Source organism: Eschrichtius robustus, chromosome 2 (genome assembly GCF_028021215.1).
Source record: "Eschrichtius robustus isolate mEscRob2 chromosome 2, mEscRob2.pri, whole genome shotgun sequence".
In the NCBI taxonomy this organism is placed as follows: domain Eukaryota; kingdom Metazoa; phylum Chordata; class Mammalia; order Artiodactyla; family Eschrichtiidae; genus Eschrichtius; species Eschrichtius robustus.
The window spans coordinates 170,740,512-170,754,512 of record NC_090825.1 but is presented as its reverse complement, the minus strand read 5'-3'; positions in this window follow the sequence as shown (position 1 = coordinate 170,754,512).

Genomic DNA, 14,001 nt, shown 5'->3' with positions numbered 1-14,001 from the left:
GCCAAAGGCAGAGAAGCATTATCCCAGGGATGATGGAGCACACCTAGTCCTAAAATTAACCCCTTCATGCTCTTGCTGTCCCTTTGACCTGGACAGGGCATGGAAAGGGGTCCCATCAGGGTAACTGAGGTCTCTCTGTGCCTCAGTTTCCTCAGGGGGAGGGGAGTGGACATGGGAGGAGACTGGGAGGGGAGGGGGCCAGACCAGGCCCAAGGGGGATTTTTGGCTTTTTACCCTTAAAGATGGAAATTCCAGGGCTGGACATGCCCCGCCCCCCCGCCCACAGGCCCACAGGTCTGACAGCTGGTGCTTGAAAAAGCTGGGGGGTAGGGGTTCCAGCCTGGGGGACCCGCTGCCCAAGGGTTGCAATCATGCCTTCTCTTCCCCCAGGGATGTGTCTTGAGCCCTTGGAGCAGGTCTAACCATCCTGGGACTCAGTTTTCCTTTCTGGTGAATTGGATTCTAATTCCTGCCTACTGGCCTCACAGAGCAGGGTAAGGAAGGAACCAGTGATACAGGAGAGAAGGACTGGGGAAGGCACGAAGAGGGACATCCCCCCCAAACCCCACCCCAACTCCTTTCCTCTCCAAGTGGCACAAGGGTGCCTGGGAACAACTGAGTCAGATCTCATCACTCCTCTGCTCAAGCACCCTCCATGGCTCCCACCTCACTCAGAGTAAAATCCTAAGTCCTTCCTCGGCTCCTAAGGCCCAGCCTGCTCTGCTATGTCACCTCCCTGCCCTCACCTCCTCCCACTCTCTCCTTGGTAGCTTGGCTACAGTTTTTCCTTATGGAAAGCACCAGGCATGGCATGACCTCAGGGCCTTTGCACAGGCTGTTGCCTCTGCCTGGAGCACTCTTACCCAGAGAACTAGATAACCTCATGGTTTGCTCCCTCCTCTCCTTCATGTTTTTGCCCAAACATTCCCCGACCTACCCCCTACCCCCGTCCCCATGTCATAAATGTAATCCTCCGAATATTCCCTACTTTCTCAGTTCTCTGTCGCCCTTCACCATCCCCCCATCACGAAATTTACCTACTTAATTTGTTTACTGTCTGCCCCCCACCCCCCCTAGACTGTCAGCCTGGAGGGTAGGACTTTGGTCCATTTGTGTCTCTGTAGAACCAGAGCAAAGCCTGCACCCAGTAGGGCTGCATAATCAGTAATACTACCCTCCACTGAAGGAAGCCCACTACAGGCTTCATGATCTTGCCCCTGCTGAGGTGTCACAGTGTTTCTCCCCCTTTCCTCTGCCCTGAAGTTCCAGCCCCAGAGCCCTGGACAATCTCGAGACCTCTGTCCACAACGGTGTGAGGTAGGGACATGCATCCCTGTTTTTCAGATGGAAAACCAGCACTTGGGGGGTTGGGCCACTGGCCTGAGATTCCTCAGCTAGGAAGTAGCAGATCCAGGACTAGTCAGCCAATCATAATGATAGTATTATTTATTATATCATATTTTTATTATTATAGCTGCCATGGTAACACATCAACACAGTGGCTGACAGTATTCATCCAGCGCCTACTGTATGCCTGGCTGCCCTCTAATCACTTTGCAGGGATTGAACTCACTTATCTTCCCAGTAGCCTAGAAGGCAGGTGCTGTGATTTCCATTTGGCAGATGGGGAAACTGAGGCACAGAGTAGTAAAATGACATGCACAGTCACAGGGCACCACCATCTCATATCAGAGGTCTTGGACAAACCCAGTCTCTTCCTCATTTTATTTTTTTAAAGTCTATTTAGTAATAAGTAAGAGTGGTGCTGTGGGAGATCAAGTACCTTTTTTTTTTTTTGGCCACGCCGCATGGCTTGCGGGACCTTAGTTCCCCGACCAAGGATCGAACCCATGCCCCCTGCAGTGGAAGGATGGAGTCCTAACCACTGGACTGCCAGGGAATTCCCCATGTTTTGGACCGTGTGGTCTTGGGTGGGTGATGTGGCCTCTCTGGGCTTCAGTTTCCCCATCTATGAAATGGTCAGAACCTCGCAGCAGGGCTGGTGAAGATGATAAGAGGGTGAGTGGATTGCAGGGATATAGCTGAGAGTAGACAGTGAACTACAGCAGTGGCTGTTAGGATGATACCCTTTTCTTTGCTGCCCTCTGCGGTGGGGAGGGAGATGAGGGGACCCCAGTGTCCTGCCCCCTGGCTTCTTGTGCCATCAGCCCATGCCCAGCACCCTCACAAGCCCAGGCTGAGAGAGGGGGTCAGATGGGGTCTTCGGGTAGAGGGGGCATAACAGGAAACCCCCTGGAAGGGAGACAATGGCAGAGGAAGGGGCCGGGCCAGCCCCCACGCGGATGAGCCCAGCTGCTGGCTCCAGGAGGACGGCACAGCTATTGTGAGGCCAGACAGCTGTCCCTGCGCCAGGAAACCCCATGGAGTGAGGGAAGGGGGTGGGAGGCCAGAGGCTGATGGCCTTCAACCTGGGGAAAGGCCCAACAATGGGCCCATTGTCTCCTCCTGCAGGCTGGACACCTGGGTTCCCTTGAGGCCAGGCCTCCAGAATCCACCTGACCAGGGACTCCTGGTGCAGACTCAGCCCTGCCCCAGCTGGCATCCTCCTAAGCCCTGGCCCCTACCCGGCCCGGCCCAGCCTGGGGAGTTGGGAGGCAGCAGCAGCAGAGCTGGGCCGTATTTATAGTTCCCTGGCACTGCTGAGCAAACCCCTAAATATAGAAGCTGAGCTATTTGGGGCCACGGCCCTGGGGCAGAGTGGGGGGGGCACTGCACATGTGCCTATTTAGCCCGGGCCCCCAAGACTGCGCAGGCCTCTCAGTCTCCCGGGGCTGGGGCTATGGGGGTCTCAGGGGCACTTTGTACCCCATTTGAATGGAGGATAGAGGAAGATGTGGAGGAGGATCCCAAAGCCAATGAGAGGTGAAGCAAGAAGCTGTGATGCCTTAGAGGGCTGCGTTTAGGGCCAAGGAAGGGGCACGGGGTCCCAGCGCCCTGTTCTACCTCCTCCCTCACCCAGAACTGACTGAGGTAAGAAAAGTAGGTTGAGCTATCACCTCAGTGTTCTCAGCTTCTAGGAAATGAAGACCTTCAGGAAATTGTAGGGGCACCCTCAAACCCTAAACAAACCCCAGCACCTAGCAACCCACTTCCCCTTCCCCATCAGCACTGAGCTCACTGGTGGCCCCAAGGAAGTGGGCAGTGACATGGGCTGGGGGTGGGGTGGGGCTATAAATAGCTGGTTTATAAGCAGCTGCAGGGCCAACAGGGCAGCTGATGGCCTCGGGTTGGAGAGCGCTCCTCAGGGGTAGCCAGAACCTGAAGTGTACCAACTTCACCCGCCCCTCCCAGTGATCCCCAAGATTTGGGGAAGTAAGAGGGAACAGAGAAGCGAGCTGCTTAAAAGGAGCAACACCAATGATTCTTTAAAGGCAGCACATTAACAAGATGGCTGTTAAGACTTTAACAGAACGTTAATGTTTCCTCAGTAGCAACTGGAGAAACAGTGGAATATTACACGGCTGTGGAAAAGAACCCCGGGGGTCAGCTGCCAGATGGCTGGGTCCTGGCAACACACTCCTTTCTTCATTTTAAAAATTGGATGCAGTGCAAAAATCTTAATTTGCAGCTGGACAGGTTTTGTGGTAGAATCTTTATCCACCCCCCCAGCTTTATTGAGGTGTAACTGACAAATAAAATTGTAATATATTTAAAGCCTGTGATATGATGATTTGATCATAGTCGAATCTTGAGCAAAAAAGAAGTCCCCAAAGCCCATCTGAAAGCCACCCGAGTCATAAAGCTCAGACAGAGAAATTGATACAAGATAAGTTTTCAGCATACCAACATGTCTAAGAAAACTTAAAAAAATAAAGGAGTGGGACTTCCCTGGAAGCACAGTGGATAAGACTTCACGCTCCCAGTGCAGGGGACCCGGGTTCGATCCCTGGTCAGGGAACTAGATCCCACATGCATGCCACAACTGAGAGTTCACATGCAACCACTAAGAAGCTGGCGAGCCGCAACTAAGGAGCCCTGGAGCCGCAACTAAGGAGCCCGCCTGCCGCAACTAAGACCCAGTGCAACCAAATAAATAAATATTAAAAATAAATAAATAAAAATACAAGTGATTATTATTAAAAAAATAAAGGAGTGAGAAAATAAGAAACAGAATTCAGGGTGGTGGAGGGAGAGGGCAGGGCCATCTCCCACTTCTTGTTGAGGGCTTGTGGGTATACCTTAAGGAATTTTTAAAAATTAATGAGTAAAGTGGGTCATGGATAGACCCATGGTCATGAGAATGACATTTCATCAATTCTGTGAACCAGGCCCTGCAAACAATATTTTGAAATTTAAAAATATTTAAAGGCTGGGCTTCCCTGGTGGCGCAGTGGTTAAGAATCTGCCTGCCAATGCAGGGGACACGGGTTCGAGCCCTGGTCTGGGAAGATCCCACATGCCGCGGAGCGACTAGGCCTGTGAGCCACAATTGCTGAGCCTGCGCGTCTGGAGCCTGTGCTCCGCAACAAGAGAGGCCGCAATAGTGAGAGGCCCGCGCACCGCGATGGAGAGTGGCCCCCGCTTGCCACAACTGGAGAAAGTCCTCGCACAGAAACGAAGACCCAACACAGCCATAAATAAATAAATAAATAAATAAATAAATAAATAAATAAATAAATAAATAAAATTAAAATAATAATAAAGCAAATAATTTAAAAAAAAGTCTTCCCATTATAAAAAAAAAAAAAAATTTAAAGGCTTTAACGAGAAGCAAAGGAAAGAAAGACAGCCGGAGGTGGCCAGAGGTGGGGAGGCACAGCTGGAGAAAGGGAGCAGCTGGGGGTGGTGGGTGCTGGTGGGCGGTAGGGGTGGGAGAGGGGGGAACTGGCAGCCGCCAACAGGAAGGTCTGCAGTCCCGAGCTGGGAACAGTGTGCAAGCCTAGCTGTCGTTTCCACCTCTTTCTCACAGCTCTCGGCTTCTTCCCCATTCTGCAAGGGCTTCTGGGAGCCGCAGGCTGGGAGCTGACAATGCCCAGTGAAGGTGGACTCCGGCCTCCCAGGGCCACTGCAAGGGGGTCCTGGAATGTGGGGGTGGGGCGGGGAAGGAAGGGGGTTTAGGCTAAGTGCCCTCGTCAGTTTCTCCCCATGACTCATCTTCCCCATCTGGGCCCCCACATCACGGGTTTCCAGGGTTATGGACTATGAGACCACAGATGCTGCTGATGGTCATGACCAGTCCTGGAAAGAAGTGCTGTGTTCTGGGCAGGGGCTTTGGGAGGAATAAACCCATCTCCAGTCTTCTATCAGATGGGGGTCTGCTTTCAACAGCTCTGGCCAAGAGTCTGGCAATTCCTCAGAAAGTCAAACATAGAGTTACCTTATGACCTAGCAATTCCACTTTTAGGTCGATACCTGATAAAATTGAAAACAGGAACTCCAACACACACTTGGACACCCACATTCATAGTAGTGTGTTTAGAAACTGCCAAAAGGTGGAAACAACCCAAGGGTCCACGGATGGATGAATGGATAAACAAAATGTGGTCCAGGGACTTCCCTGATGGCGCAGTGGTTAAGACTCCGCATTCCCAATGCAGGGGGCTGGGGTTCGATCCCTGGTCAGGGAACTAGGTCCCACATGCGTGCCACAACTAAGAGTCCACATGCCACATCTAAGGAGGCTGCGTGCCGCAACTAAGACCTGGCACAACCAAATAAATAAATAAATAAATAAATAATGTGGTCCGTCCACACGATGGAACATTATTCAGCCATAAAGAAGAATGAAGTTCTGATACATGCTACAAGATGGATAGAGGTGGAAGTTGCACAACACGAATGTACTAAATGCCACTGGGTTGTTCACTTTTAAATGGTTAATTTTATGTCACGTGAATCTCACCCCAATTTCAAAAAATCCTGAGCCGGTCACAGCAGTGTTCCCCCAACCCCACCATGGCCATCTCTCCTGTCACAACTTCTCCTTTGTGGCTCATAGGTCTCCCCTCATTTCATCTTTCCACTGCCCTGAGATGAATTAGGCATTACGTTCCTCCTTTTACAGATCTGACAGTCATGCATTCACTCAACAAACATAGCATGCCAGGCTATGTTATTGCATACTGTTCTAGGTACTGGGGGGGTGCAGGTGTGAACAAGCCAATCCCAAATCTCTGCCTTGTGGGGCTGGCGTTTCATCACAGGAGAGGGCTGTGAACATGATAAATAAGAAATTACGCAGAATGTTAGGAATGGGAACATTAAGCAGGTTAGTGAAAGGGGGCTGTGCTGGGGGGTTGCTGAACTAAATAGGGCAGTCAGGGAAGGCCTCTCGGAGATGACAGTTGAGGAAACACCTGAAGGAGGTGAGGAGGGAGGAGCCATGGGAGATCTGGGGAAGAGCCTTCCAGACAGAGGGAACAGCCTGTGCAAAGGCCCTGAGGCAGGTGTGGAAGAGCAAGGAGGCCTGTGTGGCTGAAGCCAAGTGAATAGGGGGGAGAGAAATAGGAGAGAAGGCCAGGGAGATCGTGGGGTGATATTGTGTGCAGCAGCTATAAAGTCAGAGGTGACATTTAAAATATTTTTAACACCTAGCAAGGTGTGGAAGCTGACCAGCGAGAAAAGTGTTAGCCCTATGTGGGTTTTCTCCTATTCCCCTAATCTCTGAGGGCCTCCTCTGAGTGCCTGGGGGAACCAGAATCCTCCACTTGTTTTACTCATGGTTCATCGTCCGCATCACTCCAGCACACCTGCTGCGGTCAAGGCTGTGTCCCCTGTACCTTTAACAGCACCTGGTCCACAGCTGTGCTCAATAATGATTGCATGGGACTTCCTTGGTGGCACAGTGGTTAAGAATCCGCCTGCCAACGCAGGGCACATGGGTTCGATCCCTGGTCGGGGAAGATCCCCATGCCGCGGAGCAACTAAGCCCGTGCGCCACAACTACTGAGCCTGCGCTCTAGAGCCCGCAAGCCACAACTACTGAAGCCCCTGCCTTCTAGGGCCCATGCTCGACAACAAGAGAAGCCACAGCAATGAGAAGCCCATGCAGTGCAACGAAGACCCAAGGCAGCCAAAAAAAAATTTAAAAAAAAAATAGGGCTTCCCTGGTGGCTCAGTGGTTAAGAATCTGCCTGCCGATGCAGGGGACACGGGTTCGAGCCCTGGTCTGGGAAGATCCCACATGCCGCAGAGCAACTAGGCCCGTGAGCCACAGCTACTGAGCCTGCACGTCTGGAGCCTGTGCTCCGCAACAAGAGAGGCCACGATAGTGAGAGGCCTGCGCACTCTAATGAGGAGTGGCCCCCACTTGCCGCAATTGGAGAAAGCCCTCGCACAGAAACGAAGACCCAACACAGCCAAAAATAAATAAATAAATAAATAAATAATTTTTAAAAAATAATAATAAATAATGGTTGCATGGATGAAAGTCAAAGTCTGAGTTTACTGTAGTTATATCTTTGACACTTTTCTTTTTTCTCCTTTCTTTTTTTAAAATTGAAGTATAGTTGATTTACAATGTTGTGTTAGTTTCAGGTGTACAGCAAAGTGATTCAGATATATATATATATATATATATATATATATATATATATATATGTATTCTTTTCCAGATTCTTTTCCCTTATAGGTTATTATAAAATAATGAGTATAGTTCTCTATGCTATACAGTAGGTCCTGTTGTTTACCTATTTTACATATAGTAGTGTGTGTATGTTAATCCCTCTCTCCCCCCCTTTCCCCTTTGGTAACCATAACCTTGTTTTCTATGTCTGTGGGTCTATTTCTGTTTTGTAAAAAAGTTCATTTTTATCATTTTTTTTTAGATTCTACATATAAGTGATATCATATGATATTTATCTTTCTCTGTCTGCCTTATTTCTCCTAGTATGATCATCTCTAGGTCTGTCCAGGTTGCTGCACATGGCATTATTTCATTCTATTTTTTTTTTTTTTTTTAACGTTTGGGTTTTTATTTTACTTATTTATTTATTTATGGCTGTGTTGGGTCTTCGTTTCTGTGCGAGGGCTTTCTCTAGTTGCGGCGAGCGGGGGCCACTCTTCATCGTGGTGCGCGGGCCTCTCACTATCGCGGCCTCTCTTGTCGCGGAGCACGGGCTCCAGGCACGCAGGCTCAGTAGTTGTGGCTCACGGGCCTAGCTGCTCCGCGGCATGTGGGATCTTCCCAGACCAGGGCTCGAACCCGTGTCCCCTGCATTGGCAGGCAGATTCTCAACCAATGCGCCACCAGGGAAGCCCCCTATTTTTAGTTTTTTGAGTAACCTCTGTACTGTTCTCTATAATGGCTGCATCAATTTACATTCCCACCAACAGTGTGGGAGGGCCCCCTTTTCTTCACACCGTCTCTTGCATTTACTATTTGTAGACTTTATGGTGATGGCCATTCTGACTGGTGTGAGGTGATACTTCACTGCAGTTTTGATTTGCATTTCTCCAATAATTAGCAATGCTGAGCATCTTTTCATTGTTGGCCATCTGTATGTCTTCTTTGGGGAAATGTCTATTTAGATCTTCCGTCCAGTTTTGGATTGGGTTGTTTGTTTTTTTGATACTGAGCTGCATGAGCTGCTTTTGACACCTTTCAACACCTCAGTAATCTCTTTCCATTTTCATTTATTTTCCTTTTTGTCTTTCTTTCTTTTTTTTTTTTTTTTTTCTTTTTTTAAGGAAGGGAGCAGTCTTTGATCCATGGCTGGATTAGAGGACAGGGCCATGGCTCTCAGGCCCCTGGGAGTGAGGCCCAGACCTGAGAGCCAGCAACCCCCTAAATTTTGCTCCTGAGTGCCTCACTCTCCTCACCCTACTCCCAGCTCTGAGTCTTATGAAGGCAGCAGCATTAACCGACTTTAATATCACCTCCCCACTGCCCCCACCAATGTAGTTCTTTTTTCTGCTGCCCTCCACTTATGGAAATGGTCTTGTTTTCCTTTTGTGGCAGTGGCATAAAAGTTCCTTTTTTTTTTGAAATTAATTTTTATTGAAGTGTATTTGATTTACAATCCTGTGTTAGTTTCAGCTGTACAGCAAAAGGTTCCTTTCAAAATAAATTCATTTAAGAATTAAAAAAAGGGGGACTTCCCTGGTGGTCCAGTGGGTAAGACTCTGTGCTCCCAGGGCAGGGGGCCTGGGTTTGATCCCTGGTCAGGGAACTAGATCCCACATGCATGCTGCAACTAAGAGTTCGTGTGGGCAACTAGGAGTCCAAATGCCGCAACTAAGAAGCCCGTATGTCGCAACTAAAAAAGATCCCACATGCCCCCGACAAAGATCCCGCATGCCACAATTAAGACGCAGCACAGCCAAGATAAATAAAAATAATAAGTAAATAAAAATAAATATTAAAAAACATCTTTAAAAAAAGAATTTAAAAAAGGAAAAGTTGCTTGAAGGAACAACCTGTGGTCGATGGAGAGAGGAATGAAAGATGCTTGTGAGCTGTCAATCAACTCCATGCTGCAGGAGGTGAGGATGGGGCAGCAGACCTGTGTCCTGTGTGCAGGAGTGGTGCCGCCTCAGCCAGAAGTGTCTTGTAGGTGAAGCCACTGGGATCCCAGGTGAGGGAAGGGGAAAGGGCCCCTCTGGGCAGAGAGCACTGTCTTTTCTGAGTGGTCGGAGAAATGACTTTTCTGAGATCATTTCCTGTCGGCATCCCCATATCTGGGGATGAGGGTGTCACTGGGATTTTCCGTGGCCTTTGACGTGGGTCTTGGTGCCAAGCAACGAAGTTCAACAGTAATCTCTTTGTGAATATGCCACCACCATGCCTGCCTCTCGCCCCCAGTTTCTGCCTGGCTCAAGGATCCAGCCCTGGGCACCCCACAGGCTGCCTGATGCCCATGAGGCCAGGAGGCCCTGGCATTGACAAAGAGACTGGCACCCATGCCCTGGGCTTTCTTCGAAACCAAGTTGTTAAAATCCCTGGTGGAACAAATGACCAATAAGCACATGAGAAGATGCTCAACATCACTAATCATCAGGGAAACGTGAATCAAAACCACAATGAGATACCACCTCCCACCCATTAGGATGGCTACTATCAAGAAAACAGAAAATAACAAGTGTTGGCAAGGATGTGGGGAAATTGGAACCCTTGTGCACCGTTAGTGGGAATGTAAAATAGTGCAGATGCTGTGGAAAAGAGTATGGCAGTTCCTTAAAAAAATTAAACATAGAATTAGCATCCCACTTCTGGGATGCTGTATATACTTCCCACTCCCCCAAATTTGAAAGCAAGGTCTCAAAGAGATATTTGTACACCCATGTTCATAACAGCATTATTCACAATAGCCCCAAAATGGAAGCAACCCAGTTTCCATCAGTGGATAAATGAATAAACAAAACATGGTACATCTACACAATGGAATATTATCCAGCCTTTAAAAGGAAGGAAACTATAACACATGGTACAACATGGATGAAGACATTACACTAAGTGGAATAAGCCAGTCACAAAAGGACAAATATTGCATGATTCCACTCACGTGAGGTAACGAAAGTAGTCAAATTCGTAGAAGAAGAAAGTAGTAGTTGCCAAGGGCTGAGAGGAGGGCTGGGGAGGGGAGTTGTTTAGTGGGTATAGAGTACATCTTTTGCAAGACGTATAAGTTCTAGAGGCTGATTGCACCACGGTGTGAATATACTTAACACTGCTGAACTGTACACTTAAAATGGTTACGATGGTGAATTTTATGTTATGTGTTTTTTTACTACTTAAAAATAAAAAAAAAGGAAGGACATTCTGACACATGGTACAACTTGGATGAAACTTAAGGACATTATGCTGAGTGAAATAAGCCTGTCACAAAAAGACAAGTACTATATGACTCCACTTACATGAGACACATAGAGTAGTCAGAATCATAGAGACAGAAAGCAGAATGGTGGTTGCCAGGGGTTGGGGGAGGGGGGAATGGGGACTTACTGTTTAACAGGGACAGAATCAGTTTGGGATGATGCAAAGAATTCTGGAGATGGATGGTGGTGATGGTTGTACAACATTATGAATGCACTTAATGCCACTGAACTGGACACCAAAAATGGTTAAGATGGTAAATTTTGTTATGTGTATTTCATTACATTGAATAAAAATCCAGGGTGGGAGGTGGGACTGAGGCTGAACCCACCAGCCCCATGAGTCTGTCAGATGACAAAGCCTGGGACAGGCCCTCCAGGGAGTCGATACCAATTATATCCTTAAGCCTCATACATTTCCATCCCCACCTGGACCTTCCCACCTAGTTTCAGACACCCAGATCCTCCTCAGTCTCACCCAGGGCTGCTACAGTGGTCACTGGGGTCTGTCATTACCATCCCAGCCCTCTCTACTTCCAAGCAGAAGGGCGGCACTGCCCCGCCCACTTGTGTGGCCATGTGATTTGCTTCGGCCAATGAAAAGTGAGCAGTTATGACACTTCCAGGTGGAAGCTTTAAGAACTGGTGTTGGCCCTGCTGTGTTCCTTTTCCTTCTGCAATGCGCAACCTGCAGTATGCCAGACGGTGGCTGAGTGAGAAGTAAAACTCTCTGATGTTCTAAGTCCCTGAGATGTGGGGCTCACATGTCACTGCAGCAGAACTGAGGCTGCCTTGACTCTGATATGGCAACCGGCATCTGAGTCCTCTCCTGTGGGTGCTGCTGGCCTCAGACCATGAACCCCAGGGCTGGGACTAGGGTGAGAAGTGAAGCATTCATCACAGAGAGCAAAATGTAAGGGGGCAACAGAGAACTCAATAGTCAAGATGAATATTATTTTAATGCAATGTTTTAAATAATCAAAATGGGGACTTCCCTGGCGGTCCACTGGTTAAGACTCTGTGCTTTCACTGCAAGGGGCGTAGGTTTGATCCCTGGTCAGGATCCCACATGCTGCGTGGCATGGCCAAAAAATAAATAAATAAATAAAAATTAAATAAATAATAATAATAAATAATAAATAATTAAATAATAAAAAGGCAAAATTCTAAATGAAGACGGGATCTGTCAAAATGATGTACCAAGACATACTGGAGCCTGAGGCAGAGGGAAAAATCAATCTGTGCACCTCACTCACCTCAGTCTAGTCCAGGCCCTGGTAAACACCCAAGATGCTCTGCCTGGGAGCTTTCTATGGACCACATGGCCACAGGTCTGAACTGATAGGAAGCTAACATGCCTGGGAATAACCCTTCATCATTTTTGGTGGATCAATACCCCAGCTCCCTCACCCCTCATATGGGATAACTGAGGTGTGTGTCCTATACACTCTGTCAGAGGTGCCCCACAGGGACTGAGTCCCAGATGTTCACAGCAAAAATGTGCTCATTCAGACTCTCAGTATTTGCTGCCCGCCCCTCCCTATCTCACTTCCCTTCTTCTCCACTCATGCTTTCTAGAATCCCCTTCGAAGGAAGCACCTGCACTCAAATCCCTGTCTCAGGCTCTGCAACTGGGGGAAGTAAAGTCAAGGGAGAGGCCTATTACAATTTTTTTCAACATGACAAACACTCTAATATCCGGTTCCCGTCCTAACTTCTGGCCAAACCTGCTGCATTAGTGATTTCTTGCTGTTATCCCAAAGGTAGGGGCTTAAAATAACAGCAAAGAGTTACATCTTACAGTTTTTGTGGGTCAGGAATTAGGTGTGGCTTCACTGAGTTCTCTGATTTAGGGTCTTTCATGGGCTGCCATCTACATGTCGGCTGGGGCTGCAGTGTCATCTGAAGGCTTGATAAGGGAAAGATCTGCTCCCAAACTCACTCACTGTTGTTGGAAGGACTCAGTTTCTCACAGGCTGTTGAGGATGTGGCTCCCAGCTCCTTGCCATGTGGGCCTCTTTACGGGGCAGCTCACAATACAATTTCATCAGAGGCAGAGAGAGAGAGAGACTTGGAAGTCTCAATCTTTCGTAACCAAAGTTGGGAAACGACATCCCATCACCTTTGTTTTATTCTATTGTTAGAAGTAAGTCACAAGGTCCTGCTCACACTCAAGGAGGAGGGTTTACACAGGGTGTGGATACCAGGAGATGAGGATCATAGGGGCTGTCTTGGAGTCTGTCCACTGACTTTCCCCTTCTTAGTGTATGACTCAGTTGTTCAAGCTCCAAGTGGGGGTGTCCTTCTGGACTCCCCTCTTTCTGTCATTCTGTCCATGAGGCCTTCTGTTCTCACCTCCTTCACACCGACAGATTCGGTGGGCTTGAGGCGCTCCAACCCTGCACGTTTCAAAGAAAGGACAGACTGCAGCACTGGCCCTTGCCCTACTCCTGGAGGTCATCTTTAAGCCCCTGGAGTGTCTTGCTGGATAAGAGTGTCTGTATACCTAGGATCCTACCCATGCCAGATAAATCACAATGTGATTTATGGTGGGGTCCTTGGGCCACCATGCAGTATCAGCTTGGCCTCTGGAGGAGCTGGTGCCTAAGATTGGCTACTCGGTGGTCAGCTGTACCTAAGTGACTGGCTCCCAGTAAAACCCTGGACACCAAGGTTGGAGTGAGTTTCCCTGGTCGGCAATACTCTAAACACTCCATGCTTATTGTCATACATCATTACTGGGAGAACTGAGAGCTGTTTGCATGACTGGGAAGGGACAATTGGAAATTTGTGCCTGGTCTCTTGGGACTCTGATCCATGTGCCATTATCCTTTGCTGACTTTAATCTGTATCCTTTTCTTGTAATAAACTGCAACTGTGAGTATAACAGCTTTTCTGAGTTCTGTGAGTCCTAGTGAATCACTTACCCCGAGGGTGATCTTGGGGACAACAAACCCTTGTCACTGAATGGTATTCTTCTTCACTTGCTATTTCCTGTCTGTCTCCCCTGGATTGAGAACCCTGGAAGGTCAAGACCTCATCTGTCTCTCTCACGAGAAGCAGATGAGTGGAGTGGTCAAGGGTTTGTCCCAGCTCGGCCACTTTCTGGCACTGTGACCCTGGGCAAGGAACATCTCCTCTCTGTCTGTAAATGGGAACAGGAACCCATATTTCTCCTTCATAGAGTCGTCAGGAGATGGATGGGCTGATTTATTAATGACCAGAAAG